Below are 19,203 nucleotides of genomic sequence, written 5' to 3' on the forward strand. Positions count from 1 at the left end.
CTATCCTCCCCAATTCGTATAGGGCGCCGACCACATTCCCTCTGGGTCTTTAGTCTTAAATGGCTGTTAGCCACTAAGGAGCGAGGGAGCGAGCGCACGGACTCTGTCTCGCTCGCACTTACGCGATAGGCATCACACAGTAAGAATGAAATTTTTGCATGTGGTCTGCGGGTTATTGTACCATGACGCGTGTGTGGAATAATATGTCAAACGACGAAACATCAAGCGTGTTGCCAGTGCCGGTCCCACTTTGGAAAAATTCCCGGCAGAAAAAAGACGGACAGACATTGGTCCTTGTTTAATACTAGGTCTCTAGTAAAATAAAATTATTTCTAGAAAGCCTTAGAAGTTTAATTATTAACCAGTTATTTGCACCTCTGTGTGTCATTAGAGCGCGCCGAGGTGGCCTACATTCTATAGCCATTACGAAGTGCAGTGGGGCACGGCTAACCATTGTTTGAATTGATATTTTTGTAAGCCGCAGTAACCTCCGTTCTCAACATTCGAGCGAAAAAGAATATTGCGTTCTTTGAACATTTTAATAAAAATGTTTCAACGAACTGAAAGTGAACTTGGCGGTTCAAGTTTTTCTTTTTTATTAGGTGTTTCAATATTTTTAAGCAGAATAAATGTTTGATTTTATTTAATTATTAAACATGTTATCAGATATCTACCTAAAGAAAAAGTATAAGTAATAAAACCACTTTCTTCAAATTGCAGCAAAGTTTCAAGTGTGCCGTATGAGACATAGAAATACATAAACATCCGCAGGTGTTTACTTACGAAAGGAAGAGAAATAAATAATTTTATATTTCAATTCAATTGTATACTTTGTTCATGGATTGGGGGTAAAGAAAAAAGAAGAATTCCTACTAACTTACTTTAATGTTTATTATACCTATGCTTTGTAATTACGTACATATAAATAGATATGATTTCATGGTGTCATATTTTTAAGACGTGTTTTTGTCAATAGGTAAGTATTATTGATTTTACTTAGTAACTGTAATTTTGGAGCATGACTGGTTGAATCTGGCAATTTGTTTGCCGCTTTCACGTCTCTCGCAGATTGTAGGTTACCATCCTACAGAAATCTTGTCCCTTTGTCTTGTCTACTTAAACGCAAACGCCTGTATTAACGAACTTACTGAAACATCTATTCATTTAAGTAATCTACCATTATTCTTAACAATAGTCGTGTATTATTATAAGGTAACTTACAGTTATAAAATTAATAATAATAAATATTATATTCATTCCATCCATATTAACATACATGTTATTTTCATCTGTGTTTAATTAAACTTTAGTTCCGATTCCGTTTCCAGCTGCCTTTTATTGGAAATATTTCTGTGCGCTCAATTTCTGTGAATAGTATTTTATATGCGAACATAAATTCCAGGAATTCATTGTACATGGTTTTAGTTTGGTTACTGGTGGCATCGATCGCCGCGGGCGGCGGGCTCTCGTGCCGGCCGCACGCTGCACCACTACTACTTGTTCCACCTGATGAAAGTGAATCCGCGTCACGTGGACATCGATCGTGCCGGCGACGGCGAGAATAATGAAGGATGAATTGTTAAAGGTTTCTCACATTTTGGCAACGGTGCGCCGTAAGCGGGCGCGGCGGCGTATTAGGGCGGCAGGCGAGGCGAGGGGTCGATAAGCAGTGTGGTACGCTGAACCGAGGCGGACGGTCGCGCCGCCACCCACGCGCCCGCTGTCGCACGCGCGCGCCGCCACGCCGCCACCGCCACCGCCACCTCGCCGTCACGCGCTCCGCGGCGCGGGCCCGCTCCCTCTCCTCGCGCGCTCACCGTGAGTATCAGCCGTCTGCGCCGCCGACAACTGCCGACCGTCAACCGCCAACCGCCGGACTACTTGCCATCACTTTCTTTTCGGATTCCACAATTGACCTTGCAGCAGCAGTTTTCTGCCAAGTTACGATGACTGAAACAGTGCTTCAATGTCAACTTTTTCCAACTTAAATCTTCACATAACTTTCCGTGTACCTACTTGGCCTTCGGCGATGGGCACAAGATATTATATTTTCGCGCCTGAAGGAGAAAGTAGAGTTAATTATAGGCTAAGGCTACGACCCCCGTGATGTAACAAGGCTTTTGATGTTCAGTAGGGTATACTGGAAGGACACGCTACCGGATTCTGTTTGTCGTACACTGCGACAAACTTAAGATAACTTTCATAACTTGCAGCAAGGTTAGAAACACATCAAGAATATGAGTCTAGAATATCTATGGATATTATATTATAAAGTCAGCGGAGGGAAGATTTCAATTCTTTGCCTAGACCATTGTTTAATGTGTACTTTGGGACAAAAGCTGGGCTCGTTCTTTGTAGGGTTTGTTAGCGGTCTTAAGTATTTAGACTTAGCTCTTTACAAGCAATTTAGTGTGGTCGTAGAAGAAAAACGTGATATTCGTGTTTTTTATGAACGTGGATACATTTATAAAATATAATACCTAATGTACTTAGAAAAATTGGGAAAGACAAATTCTTTCACATAGTGTGTGTTGTAGCGCAGAAAAACAAACGCAAGGTATATCAACATATCAAAATACAAATTAAGTATATATGTATATATTCGATTTTGGAACGAAATATTTGCGATGCAAATTAAGTGAGTAAAATTCGAGTTTATGATTTATGACGCGTACGTGAAACATTGATAGGTGTCACGAGCTCGATTCTATTAATGTTTTCCTTTGATCGCTTTGACGTACATGTCACATTTTTACAGACAAAAATGCATACGCACAATAAAGGGAAAGCAGAAAAATAATTTAACTTTAGTATTAGCCACGTTTGGTGTCATACATTTAGTTGTATCTAAGCTTTTTAGGGTTCCATAGCCAAATGGCAAAAACAGAATCCTTATAGATTCGTCATGACTGTCTGTCTGTCCGATCGTATGTCACAGTTTTTTTCTTCTGGAATTTTCTTTTTTCTGGAACTATAAGAACTATCTGTTAAAACTTGAGAAAATTAAAAAATATATGGAGGTTCCCTATACTTAACTTAAAATCATTTTTTTTTTCATTAAACACAATACATATATGTTGGGTATACACATTACACATATATTGATAGGTAGGTCTTTAAAAATAATATTGAGGTTTCTAATACCATTTTTTCTAAAAAAAAAATACCACGGCATCATGTCTGTATCCCCAAAGGGGTAGGCAGCTATGTTGCGTGCGTGTGTTGCATTTGTTGTGATGTTATATTGTGCTATGACGGTTCTTAGATATGATTAAAGGATCCAGGGTCTGATGATGATCAGGTGGTCATAGGAACTCGATAGTAAAATGTCGTAAGTCTAAGAGTTTGGACTTGTTTAATGAGTCTTGATGAGCAGTATGGCCCCAGGTGGTTAGTATTCAGCGTCTGATGATGACTACCTAGTCATAGTATAGGAAATAGGAAGTCGACATTCAAATGACGTAAAATCCTCGAGTTTGGGCTAGTTTGATTTGTCTTTATGAGCACTGTGGTCCTAGGTGGTTTGGTATTCAGCGTCTGATGACAACCATATGGTTATAGGATAGGAACTCAACATTAAAATGAAGTAAAGCCCCCGAGTTTGGGCTAGTTTTGTTTATCTTGACGAGTAGTACGGCCCTAAGTGGTTGGTATTCAATATCTAATGATACCTAACCATGTGGTTATAGGATAGGAACTAGGATAGGACGCAAGACCCTCGAGTTTGGATTTCTTTGATTTGTCTTGATGAGCACTCTGGCCAAGTGGCTGTTGGTATGTAGGGTCTAATAATGGCAATTTGTACGGAACCCTCGGTGCGTCAGACTGACACTTGACCGGTTTTGGCTGTCATCAGAGTTGGATTCTACGAAAAGCAAAGTTCAAAAAATCCTGTCTTACTGTTACGCACACGTGGTGTACCTACCATGCATAAATAAAACATGAGGCGGCCTTGGATTGGTATTTACGGTACAGAGGGTTGTGAAGGAGGTTCTTTATTTAAATTGTTTCCTTGAACTCTTTGAATACCTTAGGAAACAAGTCAGACGTGAAAAATATATTCACACAAAATGAGAGCGAGTTATTACATACAAAACGTGTATCGATTAGAGGAAACTAATTGAAAACTATGTGAGATTAAAGACGAAAAGACTAACTTGGAACGTTGTATTGGTATAACGCACGTATAGCATTAGCATCTTCATACTTATCGTAAGACCCCGCGCAGAGAGGGTGAATAAAATGTGGCGGTAGCGCGCGAGGGTTAAGGCCGGGTTTCCACTGACGCGGAGAAGAGCGGAGATGTGCGGATTTGACCAATCACAGCGTTCGAGAGAGCGAAAAACGAAGACGTTTTGTCACTCTCTCCTTCGCGGTGATTGGTCGATTCCTGCACATCTCCGCTCATCTCCGCCCAGCTCCGCCTCAACGGAAACGCAGCCTAACGGTGTATGTGGTAGATGGCCTGTTTGCGCCGACCCTGACATAATAATCGCAGTCCTCCCCGCCTTTATCATACATACATAAACTCACGCCTATTTCCCACAGTTCCGGCCAAGTAGTTAATGCCATCTGCGCGGCTAATCTACATTAAGCCACGTCAAAAAAAAAACCTATTTCCCACCGGGAATCCCATTTGCAAATTCCAAAAACCCCATCACAAACCATTAAACATCATCATCATCATCACCCGTACGACGCCCACTGCTGGGCATAGGCCCCCAAGGATCTCCACTACGATCGGTCCTGCGCTGCTCGCATCCACCGGCTTCCCGCGACCTTCACCAGATCGTCGGTCCACCTTGTAGCGGGCCTACCCACTGAGCGTCGTCCGACACGTGGTCGCCATTCTAGAACCTTTCCGCTCCAGCGGCCATCGGCAATGGCCATTAAACATCATATTTCATATTATTTTTTAAACCCATTATCATTATTGACATTAAAACATATTTATATCGATTGCAATTGCAATACTTTTTCTTATTTGTCAGTTTGTATTTGATACATTACAATAAGTACAAAAATTCTTTATTGCACAACACACTTTAAAAATACACAATAATAAACAGTTTATGGTAGTAGTTATTATAGTTTTATAAACAGTGCTTAGGTAGCAATCTCTTCCAAACAACTTTTAGGTTAATTTAATAAAATCGTAACGGGATAGACAGTGCAAAATAAAAAAAGTGAAATGACTACGTATGGAAAAGAGAAAACCTCAGAACGGAAACTATGACAGTACTTTATAAAGAAGTAGATGTAAGAAGAATGTAGTAGAAGAAGAAGACGTTATAAAGAAGAGGAGAGAGAGTTGAGAGTGAAGATACTAGGTAGTATGAAACAACAGGCGTGATGGTGCCCAGTTGGTCGCGAACCTCGGCTCAGGGCGTCTTCTGAGAGGAAAAATATTTGAATGAATTAATCGAACCTAGTGGGTCGATAGCGATAAGCGCTGATTGAGGGAAGTCGTCGACCACGCCGGCGGGGTCGGTATCGGGTTAGTACCTTAAACACCAGTTGTATGAGTTAGTAAACATTATTGCAAACTTCATTAATAAATTGGCAATATTTGTTCATAATTAATTATGACACGGTAGAAGCCTTTGCACAGTAGTGGGAAAAACGTCTGGTAATATAATAAATTAATTAATTGCTTTTCGTAACGAAGGAGTCCCTTTTAAATTATTTTCATCAGTATTTCAGATGAACAAATAACATAATTGAGTACCTACTTATAGAAGCTGTCGTTTTTCTGCAAGCACACAATTTTCTCCCTACAATTTTATTCGTAATTAAGTTTCGCGGAAAACATCGGTTGAATTCGAAAACTTCATATAGTTTTTTTGCAGCTATGAAATTGATCTGGGGAATTAAATATTGGGATGTCCAATAATTATTTTGATTCGATGTCTGAATTTCGGTTTTCGATGTAAATAAATCGTACGAAATGAATACTGGCAATTGGAAACTAGAAATTAAAATCTACTGGGATAAACTACGAATGAGAATGATAAAGTAGGTAGATATTGAACGCAGCTTGAATTTGTTTATTAATTCACTAAGTACCTAATTCCTTGTGTTTCGCGCTAATTTGATTGTTCGTGACTTTTGTCTTCACGTTAACTTTCTTACGGGGACAGCGACTGTCAGCTAATACTCGAACACGATTCGATTGGGGGTGCTGTCTTAGTCAATTGATCGTCCTTATTTTCTATTAACAAGCACCAAACCTCAGACACCAGCATAGTTTTAATTTGACAGTTCTAAAACTAGCTTCATCTCTGTCTTGCACTCGTCGTAAGTGAAGGACGGTTCTATTTTTTAGAGCTAAAATAAAATAAGTTTTGTCTGCCGGAATCGGCATCTTTATTATATAGGAGTACTTCCTTTAGAACCATGTCACATATACATAATATTTGTCCATTGTTTTAAGTTTACGCGGTTGTTATCATCATTAAAACACATAATAACGGGTTCTTACCGCATTAAAAATAGGGATATGAGACTCCCGATATTTCGACACTGTTGCAAGTGTCTTTCTAAGAAAGAGGGTAGACAGATATGTCTGCGTGGAGTCTCATATCCCTATTTTAAACGTGGTAAGAACCGGTTATTATGTGTTTTAATTATGATAATATTTGTCATTTTTAATGAGACTTTGTTTTTAAAGCCAATACTTTAAAGCTTGTACATATTTTTAGAAGAGACTGTACACTGAAGTGGGTATAATACAGGGTGTTAGGACATCGTAACGAAAATTTTGAAGGATGAATCGGACCACGATTTTAGGATGTTGTTAAGTGGACTGGGTTTCCGACGCAAAAGTATAGAACAGAAAATTCAAAAAAAAATTTCATCAATTTTCCGACAGGAAAGTCCATTTGATATCAACTTGGAATCATGGTCGGAATCAACCCCCTCAGTATTCGTTACGGTATCACTAACACACATACGCACTTTTATAGCTAAGTACCTTTACGTACTTGTACGGGGTGTAAGTGATTCAGTTTACGTATTATTTTGAGTCATTATCAAGTGGAATTTTCCATCGCCATGTATATAATAAAAAAAAATCAAAATAAATCTTGATATTTACTCAGAATCATTGTCTGAATCATCCCCTTTAGTATTCGTTGTGATGTCACTAACACCCTGTATACACTTGACCTTACTTTCTCGGACAGAAGGCCAACAATCGGGGCGTTACACGATACTCTATTGTTGTGTTCAAAGGACATGTTAGTGGGTCACAATACGAGGAGTTACATATACTTAAATAAATAAATAAACAAATAAATCATTCATTTGTCAAGACACTTAGCTCATATTATCGCTGACCTATTTTATAGGCACCGTATAATTTTGAAAACAGCTTCCGTGGTCTAGTGGTTAGAGCGTTAGGCGCACGATCTGGAGGTCCGGGTTCGATTCCCGATGGGGACATTGTCGAAATCACTTTTTGAGACTGTCCGTAGTTTGGTAAGGATTTTTCAGGCTTGAATCACCTGATTGTCCGCAAAAGTAAGATGATTCAGTGCTTCGGAGGACACGTTAAGCCGTTGGTCCCGGGTATTAGCCGTAAAAACACCTCCACCGACCCGTATTGGAGCAGCGTGGTGGAGTATGCTCCATACCCCCTCCGGTTGATTGAGGGGAGGCCTGTGCCCGGCAGTGGGACGTATAGGCTGTTCATGTTTTATTATGCATAATTTTTGAAAATGACATGAAAACAAAAGTTTTACTCATTTTTAAAGATTTACGTATACTATTATACTTAGTAAACTACGTATTTTGATTCGGTCGATACGTAATAAAATATTAAACAAGGTAAAAATTATTAAATACTTACCTCACAGAAATTAATACGAGTTGTCTGGTGGATTAGACTATGTATACCGTATCTACTAATAGCGAACAGTGACTGCAGTTGGTTTTGGAAGAGTAGATAACCGAATATTTTCTCGGAAACAAATTGGGTAGTTTCCTAGGTGAAAGATAAATTTTGAAATTTTGATTACTAAATAAAGACAGATCCAAAGGTGACCAAAAACGTTTTCTTTGTTTCTATTTAACTTATTTATTAATTTTAATATAGAAAAATGTAACAAGTGCGGCGACATTTTCTCACGTTTATCTATGACGTCATAGGTTGTTTTTTTATACAAATTCCATAGGTAGTAAAAAGTAACTGATTAGAGTAAACACATTCGTACATTCGCATTCCCCGCGTAACTCACGACAGCGGCAGTAAAATGAAGCTATCTTTTGTATCAAAGATAAGTTGTATGTACTTTTGTCGTTTATGGGTAAAACCCTAGAGAAAAGGGGTCACGGAACAAATCTAAAAAATAAAAATAAAATAAAGTTTATTTAATTAACAATATCAGGGTTGGAACCTGCTAGTAATTGTAAAAACACCTGTGACAACAGGATCCGCTCCTCCATAGCCATTCTTAATTATACAACATTTACCGCTTATGTTTTGAACACATTTTTATAAAATGCAAAGAAAGGTTTTGTTTTTATGAAGACATATAAAAGCGTATCATCATCAGCCCATTAACGTCCCCACTGCTGGGGCACGGGCCTTCCCTATGGATGGATAGGAAGATCGGGCCTTAAACCATCACGCGGGCCCAGTGCGGATTGATGGTTATTAACGACTGCTAATGCAGCCGGGACCAACGGCTTAACGTGCCTTCCGAAGCACGGAGGAGCTCGAGATGAAAACTTTGTTTTTGTGGTCACCCATCCTATGACCGGCCTTTGCGAATGTTGCTTAACTTCAACAATCGAAGACCGAGTGCGTTCACCGCTGTGCCACAGAGCTCCTCAAATAAAAGCGCATATAAAAGTAAATGCGCAATGCAAACAAATATCAAATAGCAATATTGCTTTCTTAGATGAATTGCTTCGATGTGGCCATTTTAACCCCCCTGTACATCAATCACAGTAGTACACTCTATCCTAAGAATTGCATGACGTGATTCGTAGTGATGTATTCTTCTACTAAAAAAACCGTTTCATACAATTAGGGGCGGGCCGAGTCAGTGTGGATAAATGTGGGTAATTCCTGACCCTCTCATAACGACACGAAAACAGTGTAGATAACACAACATTGTCTGTTATATTATGTTTATATAGATTTATTTCGGAACTATGGCAATCCTATTATGTATGTTATTTTTATCGTCGTGCATTTCGTTTGAAGAAAAAAATCAATCTTTTTTTACATTGTTCGAAATATTTATTTGCTCCACTCAAGATGTTTCTGATTTTAAATTATATAAAAACTACCATTCATTATCACTAATTTAAGAGCCACGCTCTTGTCGATGTAGCATTGCTCTGCATGCTACTTTTTAGGGAAAAATAGGGCAGCGGATTCCATCTTGTCTTCTGCCAAAAAAACTACTTCTACAAAAAAAATCATCAAAATCGGACCTGTCCCTGTCAAATAAGAAATTAATTAGGAAGCTCCGACTTTACTGACTCCCACGTTATCCCAAGTTAAGTAATACCCACCTTTTTAAATAACTTATTTGGAAAATCATTCGCAATCAAATTCATAATAATAATTCATAATTATTTATTCGCAATAAATATGGTATTACCTGGTATTGGGTGGTGGTATTAGCGTAAATTGTAATTATAAATAGAATTCACGTAGGCTTTGACTTTTACGATATCATGTTACTTATGAAATAAATAAAATAACCTACTTACGTAATTTTCTTTTGACATAGACGTTTTTTTCCGCTGATCCCTCAGTAACATATTCAATTTGTGTTTCTGACGGGATATATCGCGTGTGCGGATAAGGTAGTCACGTACGATATCTACGGAGATGCAAATTTCAATCAATCAATAATTCTTTGCACAAATCAAAAATTCAGGACAAATAATTACGCATTATTTGCGGCCTTATTTCTTAAGCGGTATATAAAGCAAAAGTTAATGGTAGGGCTGGCAGAGGAAGAGCGAGAAGGACTTACGATGACCAAATTGGAGATGTCCTTAGAAAAGGTTTAATATGATCTACTCTGAACCGTTGTGCGTGTATGAAGCGATTGATGAATGTGCAGGAAGCAAGAGAAGTGTGTCAGGATCGAAGCAAATGGAATTCTATAGTCTCTGCTTACCCCGGTGGGAAATAGGCGTGAGTTTATGTATGTATGTATGTTATTTCTGAACAAATTCTATATCAAGTATAATTTTCAAGCGCACATCCTACTAAAATACTTAGCATTTATAACCGCAAAAGTTTGTGAGGGTGTATGGATGTCCAGACGTCTATATGTTTATTGCTTATTAACGCAAACTTAATCAAAAATCTTCACAATAATATAGATTTAAATCAGAATAATATAAGGCTATAATTTACGAAGGTATTGTATAAATTGTATCCAAAACATAGTGATAAGCGTCAAGTAAGTATTTTGAGGAGCTCGGTGGCGCAGCGGTTAACGCGCTCGGTCTGCGATTGTTGAAGTAAAGCAACTTTCGCAAAGGCCGGTCATTGGATGGGTGACCACAAAAAAAAAGTTTTCATCTTGAGCTCCTTCGTGCTTCGGAAGGCACGTTAAGCCGTTAGTCCCGGCTGCATTAGCAGTCGTTAATAACCATCAATCCGCACTGGGCCCGCGTGATGGTTTAAGGCCCGATCTCCCTACCCATCCATAGAGAAGGCCCGTGCCCCAGCAGTGGGGATGTTAATGGGCTGATGATGATGATTATGAAGTATTTTGGCGTGCGCAACAAAGCCGTGAAACGGGACACAGACAGTGCGAGGCAAAAGTCCCGCGCGTCGAATACTATCGCTCATAACTGAATGTGCGTTTTGAACACTAGTAGACGAGTATCTGTTTAAGTATATATGTCTGTAAGTATGTCTGTTTATTACCTTTTCAAGCCTAAACCGTGGACGTGATTTGGATAAAATCCAATCAAAAACATCATAACCAGTCAAAACATGACATCCAGATAATAACATCCCGATCTGCCGAAATATCACATCCAGTCAAAAACATCATATCCAGTCAAAGGACAGTGTAAGAAAACCAGTTGTGCCGAGGTTCTCAATATACAACGGCAAAACAAAACTACTTACCTCTACCTCTATAAACATGTTCGATGAGTTTTACTGTCGAATGTCGTAAAAGACAATGTTTCGAAGTAGTCTACGGAAAGCAGTAAAGATGATATCATAAATCGACCGCAGACTAGTCTGATCTGTAGGAATTCAGTCAAGGACCTCATCTAGAGGCCGGAGATAACATCCGATGACGCATGGACGCAGCTCTATGTAAGGCGTCAGAATTATACAGAATGTTAGTGACATCGTAACGAATACTGAGAAGGAGGAATTAGACCATGGTTCTGAGAGTTTATATCAAGAGGAAAAGTGTGATATTGAAAATAATTTAAAGAAATCACAAAAATTTTGCCACGGAAAATTTCACTTGATATCAACTCAGAATCATGGCTGGAATTATTATCTCCCAAAGTTTTCGTTACCCTGAGTAAAAAGCTATTAATTACTACAAATTTCTAAGCACGTTATTTTTAATAATGATACCGAATAAAAAGTAAAACGTTCAATCTCACTTAAACGTGTTTAGTAATTTTTGGAGAACACAGACTCTGTCAGCGGTTACCTCTACTCTTCTCGCTAATTGCAAGAGTTTCATGAAACTTTGTGTAGCTAAGTGCCTTATCTCGCTAGAAGACCATGGTTGCTCAACCAGCGGAAAGTTATTCGAGATTAGGTTGCGTAAACTTTGTTATGCAACCAGGTGACCCTTTATACATTTTGTAGGCGCGAAATGTGGTGGCGTCAGTATGGTGTAGTGAGGTATGGCCCCAATGATACAACGGCCCTTGTAATTAATAATGCTAAAACTGAAATCATCACATCACATTGTGACCCTGACTTTATAGTTTAGTACTTATACGGTACAAGAATTTTATACATACTTACATCTAAAAGAAAAGTAAGTATGTAAGTATGTATAAAGTTTCAAAGTTTCCAACTAGTCAAATCAGTACTATTTACTAAACGTCAAAGCACAAAAAGACAGTGAAGTGAAATATGTGTGAAAATGCAACCTGTGACGTCATAGGAAAATGTGACAAAATTTCGTTCTCATTATCATCAAAATTTTTTTATGAAATATCATAAATAAGATAAAAAAAGAAAACATTTTTGTCACCTTTAGATTTGTCTTTATTTATCGTCTTATCCAATTACGGCCATGTTTTTCTAGTTCACCACCGATCGTTCACCGACGTTGGTCTAACAGAAAGCTTGGTGATGTGTGGGTTTTAGTTCATGTTTCGATGGATGTACCTCTGACTACCCCAATTGGGATATAGTCGTGAGATTATCATATATTATTATGAAAGCGGTAAACGGTTGTATAGAGTGATGGAGAAGAAAGAGTCCCTTTCTGCCTGCAATAGAAGCACTGCTCTACATTCGCATTCCCCGCGTAACTCACGTACTGCAGCAGTGAAATGAAGCTATCTTTTGTATCAAAGTTAAATTGTATGTACTTTGGTCGTTTATGGGTAAAACCTTAGAGAAAAGGGGTCACGGATTGCAAATATACTTACTTAATATATTTATTGTGAAAAGATTTCCGATTAGCCATCTTCAGTGCATTTTTAGTCCGTTTTAAAAATAGCTGATTGCGCTTAGATTCCTACAGTGCTGTTATAAAATTAACCACGTCTAAACTACGCGCCACGTAAGAAGTCGACGGATTATAATGAATCTAATTGACAAGTCATAATAATTTTATGCAGAATCTGCGACAGTGCCGCAGCGGCGCGGCTGCGGGACTTCCTTCGTGACATACCTAAGTGTAAGTTTAAACCTAGTTTATCTTTTAGTCTTCGTTTTATAATAACAATGCTAATGTTTACGAATGCACGCAATATAATTATACATATTAGTATTTAATTTACAATCTGCCCTACTTGCGGGTGAGGTATGTCGAGGAGCAAAATATACTATTTCCATTTTAATTAGTATTCACCATTGATCGACAACATTGATATTTACATGCGATAAGTGAGCTGTCCATATTTTAGTTGCATTGAAAGCGCCACGGGGCGATTTTCTGACTTTATCCTCGTAAGCCCTGGGGTCCTCTGAGAAGGACCAAATAATTGTAGTCATAAAGGCCGAAGGTTTTGAAATAGTTTGTTCTAATAATCAACGAAGGTACTTTTAAAAGTACCAAAACTTTGCCTGTCAATTTAATTCAAACCTTTGCGCCGATTGATAAAAAAAGTATTTTGTCTATGAACTAGTTCATTCAATTTCGTGAATAGGTGGCTTTAATAAAAAAGAAATATGTATCACTTGTCGTAATTTGTCATTTTATTGGTAAAGATGGCGCGCACACGGCGACGAGGTAAAACAAAAATCAAGTTAATAATCGAATTTCGTAGTTTTTCATACACATTATTTTCAGAAATCGCAGGTAAGATAATAATCAACAACATGACATAGTTATTTTATCAATTTCGTATCGATATCGTTAGCAATATGAAAGCAAACTTTTTTAGTCCTTTGCAAGGGACTTTAGGTGTCATGTCCGGATATTTTTCAAAAAGTTTTTTAAATTGTTATATGTGATTAAATCATACCGATATAGACTGACTTGCTTACGTGATCTTATGATTAAAAAAAACTACCGTCTTCATTTTATTTCTTTTTTCCTTCTAATGATGATCTAAACTGACACCATGAATTATTTTTTTTCCTAATAATATAAACCTAATGTACTTCCAGAGGGACTAATCACAAACTACATCATAAAAACTAAAACTCGTTACTTATTTTATATTTAAATATGTAAGTATATACACATATTTATGACGTACAAATAGGTATGTATGTTAATGAAAAAATACATAACCCTTTATAATAATAATATTTTTCAAATTTTACTAAAAGTAGTGACTTAAACCGGGAGTCCTTCTGGAAGAACTAAAAAAAAAACGTAATTTTTTCAAAAATGTCTTCTATTCATCCTTACATAGGTCTCCACTTAATTTGAACCCGATCGGATAACTCTAACACTTTAAAATTTGTACTAGAAGTGCTCGGCCTTTACGACTACAAAAATTTGGTCCTTTTCAAGGTACCACCGTCGTTTATTACTTCGAAATCGTAATTATGCTTCGGCGTTACGAGGTTATAAGCGAGCATCTAAAGCTTCATAATAGTCTATCTCTATCTATCTATATCAACCTAAATTTATATCCAATTTTGGACGTAGGCCTCTTCCATGTTTTTCCATTTCCGACAATCCTGGGCTATCGACATCCAGCCATATCCTGCGTGCCGCACAATGTCCTCCTTCCATCTCATTGGTGGTCTTCCTCTCGGTCTTGTGAATGCTCGTGGGCGCCACTCTAACAATCTCCGGGTCCATCTTTCCTTGCTCATTCGAGCAATGTGTCCCGCCCATCTCCACTTGCGTTCGGCAATTTCTTCGCTATAAATTCCCGTATGTAATAATAATAGTACATACATTCATAATAGTACATAATACGGGAATTTATAGCGAAAGTGGCTGCAAGGCGTCTTCAAAAAAACGATTCGTCATCGGTCGGTTGACTGCAGACTGACCAAGCACCTACGTAGAATGGAGACTGAGTTCCCTTTATGCAAATTCTGAATAAAAGAAACATGAGACGCCACTACACTTCCTGTGTAACTGTGAGGCTCTCATACAGTATAGAAGTATAGAAGCCGGACACGTGGGGGGTGTTTAAAATGAACCCCAAGTATACATACATAAACTCACGCCCGTAATCCCTAATGGGGTGGGCAGAGCCACAAGTAATCAAAGACAACTTGCAGCCACTGTTGATACGAAGTCCAAAGATGGATATGATGAACCTTATGGTGATAAGGGATCAGCCTATCGCCCATAACATTAGTCCATCATGTTAGAGGACACAATCCCTCTGTCGGTTTTTACGACATGCCCGGGAAGAGAAGCAGCTGAACGTGTTCTATGTTTTTTATATGCTCCCAGAACAGCATAGAAGCAAACCCCAAGTATCTAAATATATAAAAGGATAAACTGACTGACTGACATATCAACGCACAGCCTAAACGGCTAAACGTAGGCACTTGAAATTTGGAAGGGACGTAGCTTAGGTACCGTAAAGGTACACTAAGAAAGGAATTTCCGAAATTCCCACAGGAATGGGAATTAGCGGGAAAATCCTTTTGTATGAAAAATCTAAACCGCTTAAGTTAGACGCTTGAAATTTGGCATGCAGGTACCTTAGTAAACCTTAAGCTTAGTTGCAACAGGATATTGCAAAATTCCTACAGGAACGAGAGTTAGCGGGAAAAAACATTTGTATGAAAAAATCTAAACCGCGTAATATAGATACACGCCACGCGGACGAAGTCGCGGGCAAAAGCTAGTGTTATGATATACTTGGGGTTCATTTTAAACAACTTCGAAAACGAGCTTCGCAAAACACACTGGATCTTATCAAGCGATTTAAACTTAGTAAAAAAGTTTATTATTAGATGGGATTATCTGTCTGGGATCTGATAGGTAGCCAAATCACTTATGATTTTTTTGAAGAACATCTAGGGCCCTGTGCCGAGGTTTTTTTGCAGCTTCTTTTCCCCGGCTATAACAGGTTGTGAGATGCTGCAGACTTTCGTCATGTAAGAAATGACGATTCAAAGTGTAAGTATGTTAAATAATTAATAAATATATTTTTGGATTTGAATTTGAACCTGAACTAGAGAAGGACTTATAACTTACACACTCACAAGGTCGCTGGGGCAGTATTGGCTAGAGTCCTTTCTATTTCATATAATTGGTGTCCTATTACTGCAATAATAGTGGTAGCATTTATAGTCCATAAATCCACTCAAGTAAAATAGGATGTCTTTAACCTTTGACAACGTAAATAGTTAATGGCTACTTTTGGCTCGTCCGATATTAATATGAGTATTATCGGGAGCTTCTATGTTGTTCTGGGACAGAATTAAAATAGAACACGTTCAGCTGCTCGTCTTCTCGGGCACGTTGTTCCAGCGGAGACCATAAGGTTCATCATCCCCAGGACTTCGTATCAACAGTGGCTGCAAGTTTTCTGGTTACTTGTGGTTGTGCCCACTCCATTAAGGATTACGGGCGTGTATTGAACGACAAAAGGTTGCGACCGCGTGTTATTGGAACGCATCCGATTGAGGGTTATAGAAACCGAGCTTTTAGACTTTTTTTAAAAGAAATCTCATCAGAACAAGGTCACAAATGATCCAGAGTCTGTTTAACGCCTGAAGGAGAGCTCTGACGAGGGTTCAAAAAGGGTATGCTTGTGATTAAGAAAGTTCCTCATAATAACCTCTAGGGCGACACGACAATTTCTTTTTTCAGCTCAAAATTGGTCGCACAACTTTAGCTGTGAGTTTGACATGCCTATACTTATTCGGTTAAGCTAAAAAATACAAAAAACGGAGGGACCTATTGATTCGATTTATTGGAGATCTTGTGAATATGGCGTTCATTAAAAAATCTGATGGAAAATATAAGACTAAGCTAAGTTTTTTATTGGTTTGACTTATTGTAGATTTGCCGCAAATGGCTATTAACTACTTGGCCGGACAAAATAAGCTAAGGAAGTACCTAAGTTTACCTTATAAAATGTAGGACTGGGTGTCTTACAACAGGGACCATACACCCAGTAGGATACGTTACTTATCTAAACGCTACTAAAAATCAGCGTTTTCTCTGAAAGTCGCACGACATATAATCAAAACTCAGCTTTGACATGCTGATCTTCATACCACTAGCGTGTGTTAACTTAAATTGGATACTGGTATGCGCAACGTCGCCCGCTACGCTCACTTCAGTCGGTTTACGGAGCGAGCGAAGCCGCAGGCACATAGGGTAATGTGGTCTGTGTTCTGCTCCTAAACATTATCCATTTATTTACTATCTAAGGCAAAAATGTTAACTGCTTTGAAAACAAAAGTTTCTCAATATTACTTATCTCATGCTCATACGAGCAATACCACTCCACGCCTGTATCTCCGAAGGAATGAACATATGTGTGTAATATACAGGGTGTTAGTCACATCGTAACGAATACTGAGGGGGATGATTCAGACCGAGTCGATATCGCAAAAGTATGGAAGTGAAAATAATTTAAAAAATGCGCATGGAATGTTTCGGGGAACATAATTGCGGACCTCCATGATCTGCATGACAACCGTGCCGCGCGGTTGGAATTATATGCCGCGAGGGCAGCTTCGATATTGCAACAAAGCGATAAAGCATCGTGTTGCATGTCGCATATATATTAGGTACCTATATAAAGCACTTTACCAACATTCCACTTATCAAATCGATTACGTGGATAAAAATGACAGCTTTTTATGCGTGCTAGCCGGTTAAGAGTACTCTTGACCAGACCTTTCTTTAAAAAATACTGGATCCGATCGCAGAATGTACGCTCAGGCCTTCCTCTTCCTGTTCTACCACTTAAACTCGCATCATAAATCTTTTTCGAAAAATTTGCAAATCCAAAAGACTCGTAACTGTAAGGTTTATGCAGCATTTGTGCTCTCGATACTTCGTCTCGATAGTACATCATCCGCGATCCGTATTTCATTAACTTACGCTACAACTAAACGTTTCAATTTATCTTTGAACGAGGAACTATTTTCGTTCTAATTTGATTTATGTACGTTAATTTCTGACGAGCAATATTCAACTTACACCTCAAAATTCAATTGCGCGTACACCAGTTGATTGACAAGCCGAATAGCATGGATAAGTACTGTAATGCTGTGTTTTGCAATGTTCTAATCAGATCAGGGCCCCAAAGAGATTATTGACAGTGTTCCCAGGATTTGGAATTGAATCACACCGTGAGCCTGTCTGACCGTTTGACCGGCTATTCCGAGTTGTAGGTACATAAGCGCTCTGGAATTGAAATTTGCGATTTCCAGAAGCGAGTCGCGTGTTCTATGAAGGCTATCTAGTTCGATTGATTTTCAGTTAGGCATAATAACGCAATCTACCGCAGTTAGTCCAGTACAAAATGACGATGGCCGTTATCCGAGTGAACCGATGTGACGTGTAAGGCAATCTAGTGGGCTGGGATTGGTAGGGATTCTAGTGATGTTTACATTGAGTCCGGGGTTGCTGGCAGTGCAATAGTATGTAAGTGATCTTGGTCTAACATCAAACAGTCCATATGGGTAAATAACACGCGGGTGGACGCTTCGGATTATCTTCATTTTCCAAGACGAGTTTCCATGGACTTGCACTTGAGACTTACGTCACACCCCGGACACTTCATACAAACAATCTCGTTTTACATTGACGTTATCGTGCACGCGCATCTGTGTGTATGACGTCTGACGCCCATACGATTGAAAGTAAGGAAACCTAGCTCAGCCGCTGGCGGGGAGCGGAGAGTTACCGTTCTGCACGTAGTATTATTCCTTATTCTTTGATAAAGACGATGACGTGGCTTGTGAATACTTAGTTTAAAAATTACGCGCCGCTGTTATGAAAGTCCATACCAAGTCGTGGGCGGAGAGCAAGTTACATGTACTTAATTCACATAATTTCGTTTGAGCTAAGCAGTGCCACCCCTACAAGGTGTAGACTGGTATAAGTAATAAGTATGATTTTGTTTTTTTTTTTGAAGTGACTTATTTGGTACCGGGTGCCCAGTTGGGCGCGAACCTCGTCTGACAGGATTGTATTTGAAAGAGTCAATCGACTCTAGTAGGCTGATAGCAAAAAGCGCTGAATGAGTATCATATTATGTTAATAACTCATATCCTGGGTATTTGACTGAGTCAAAGATAAATTACAAAATGCTAACGTAGAAATAGAAGCCAGTCTAAGATGATCAAAAATCAATCTAAGTAATTTCGAATTTTGTCATTGAATTAAGTAACAATGAGTACGACGTTTGACCGCTTTTATTGATGACGTCACAGTACAGTATTTCCATACGAACTCCAAAGAAAACTTTCGTTTTTAAGTTTCGTAAAAAGTATCTCATTTGACTAGGTTGTCAAGTAGCCTATTATGATTACTAGTGAGGACTCAGTGAACCTTAACAATTTTTACAGAATTTATTATAGAACTAAATATAACATATTTTATAATATTATTTCAAATGGAAGGAGAC

At 38.6% G+C, this 19,203-nt stretch overlaps 1 protein-coding gene across 1 annotated transcript in view; it reads left to right on the forward strand.

The window, feature by feature from the left end:
- Window positions 1-1,740: 1,740 nt before the first annotated feature.
- LOC126380772 (probable cationic amino acid transporter) overlaps window positions 1,741-19,203 on the forward strand; it is a 168,700-nt gene continuing 151,237 nt past the window's right edge. Inside the window, exon 1 of the mRNA XM_050030371.1 lies at window positions 1,741-1,818. The gene's annotated coding sequence lies outside the window, so the exon portion shown is untranslated. The remainder of the gene's footprint in view (window positions 1,819-19,203) is intronic.

Source organism: Pectinophora gossypiella, chromosome Z (assembly GCF_024362695.1).
Source record: "Pectinophora gossypiella chromosome Z, ilPecGoss1.1, whole genome shotgun sequence".
Lineage (NCBI taxonomy): Eukaryota > Metazoa > Arthropoda > Insecta > Lepidoptera > Gelechiidae > Pectinophora > Pectinophora gossypiella.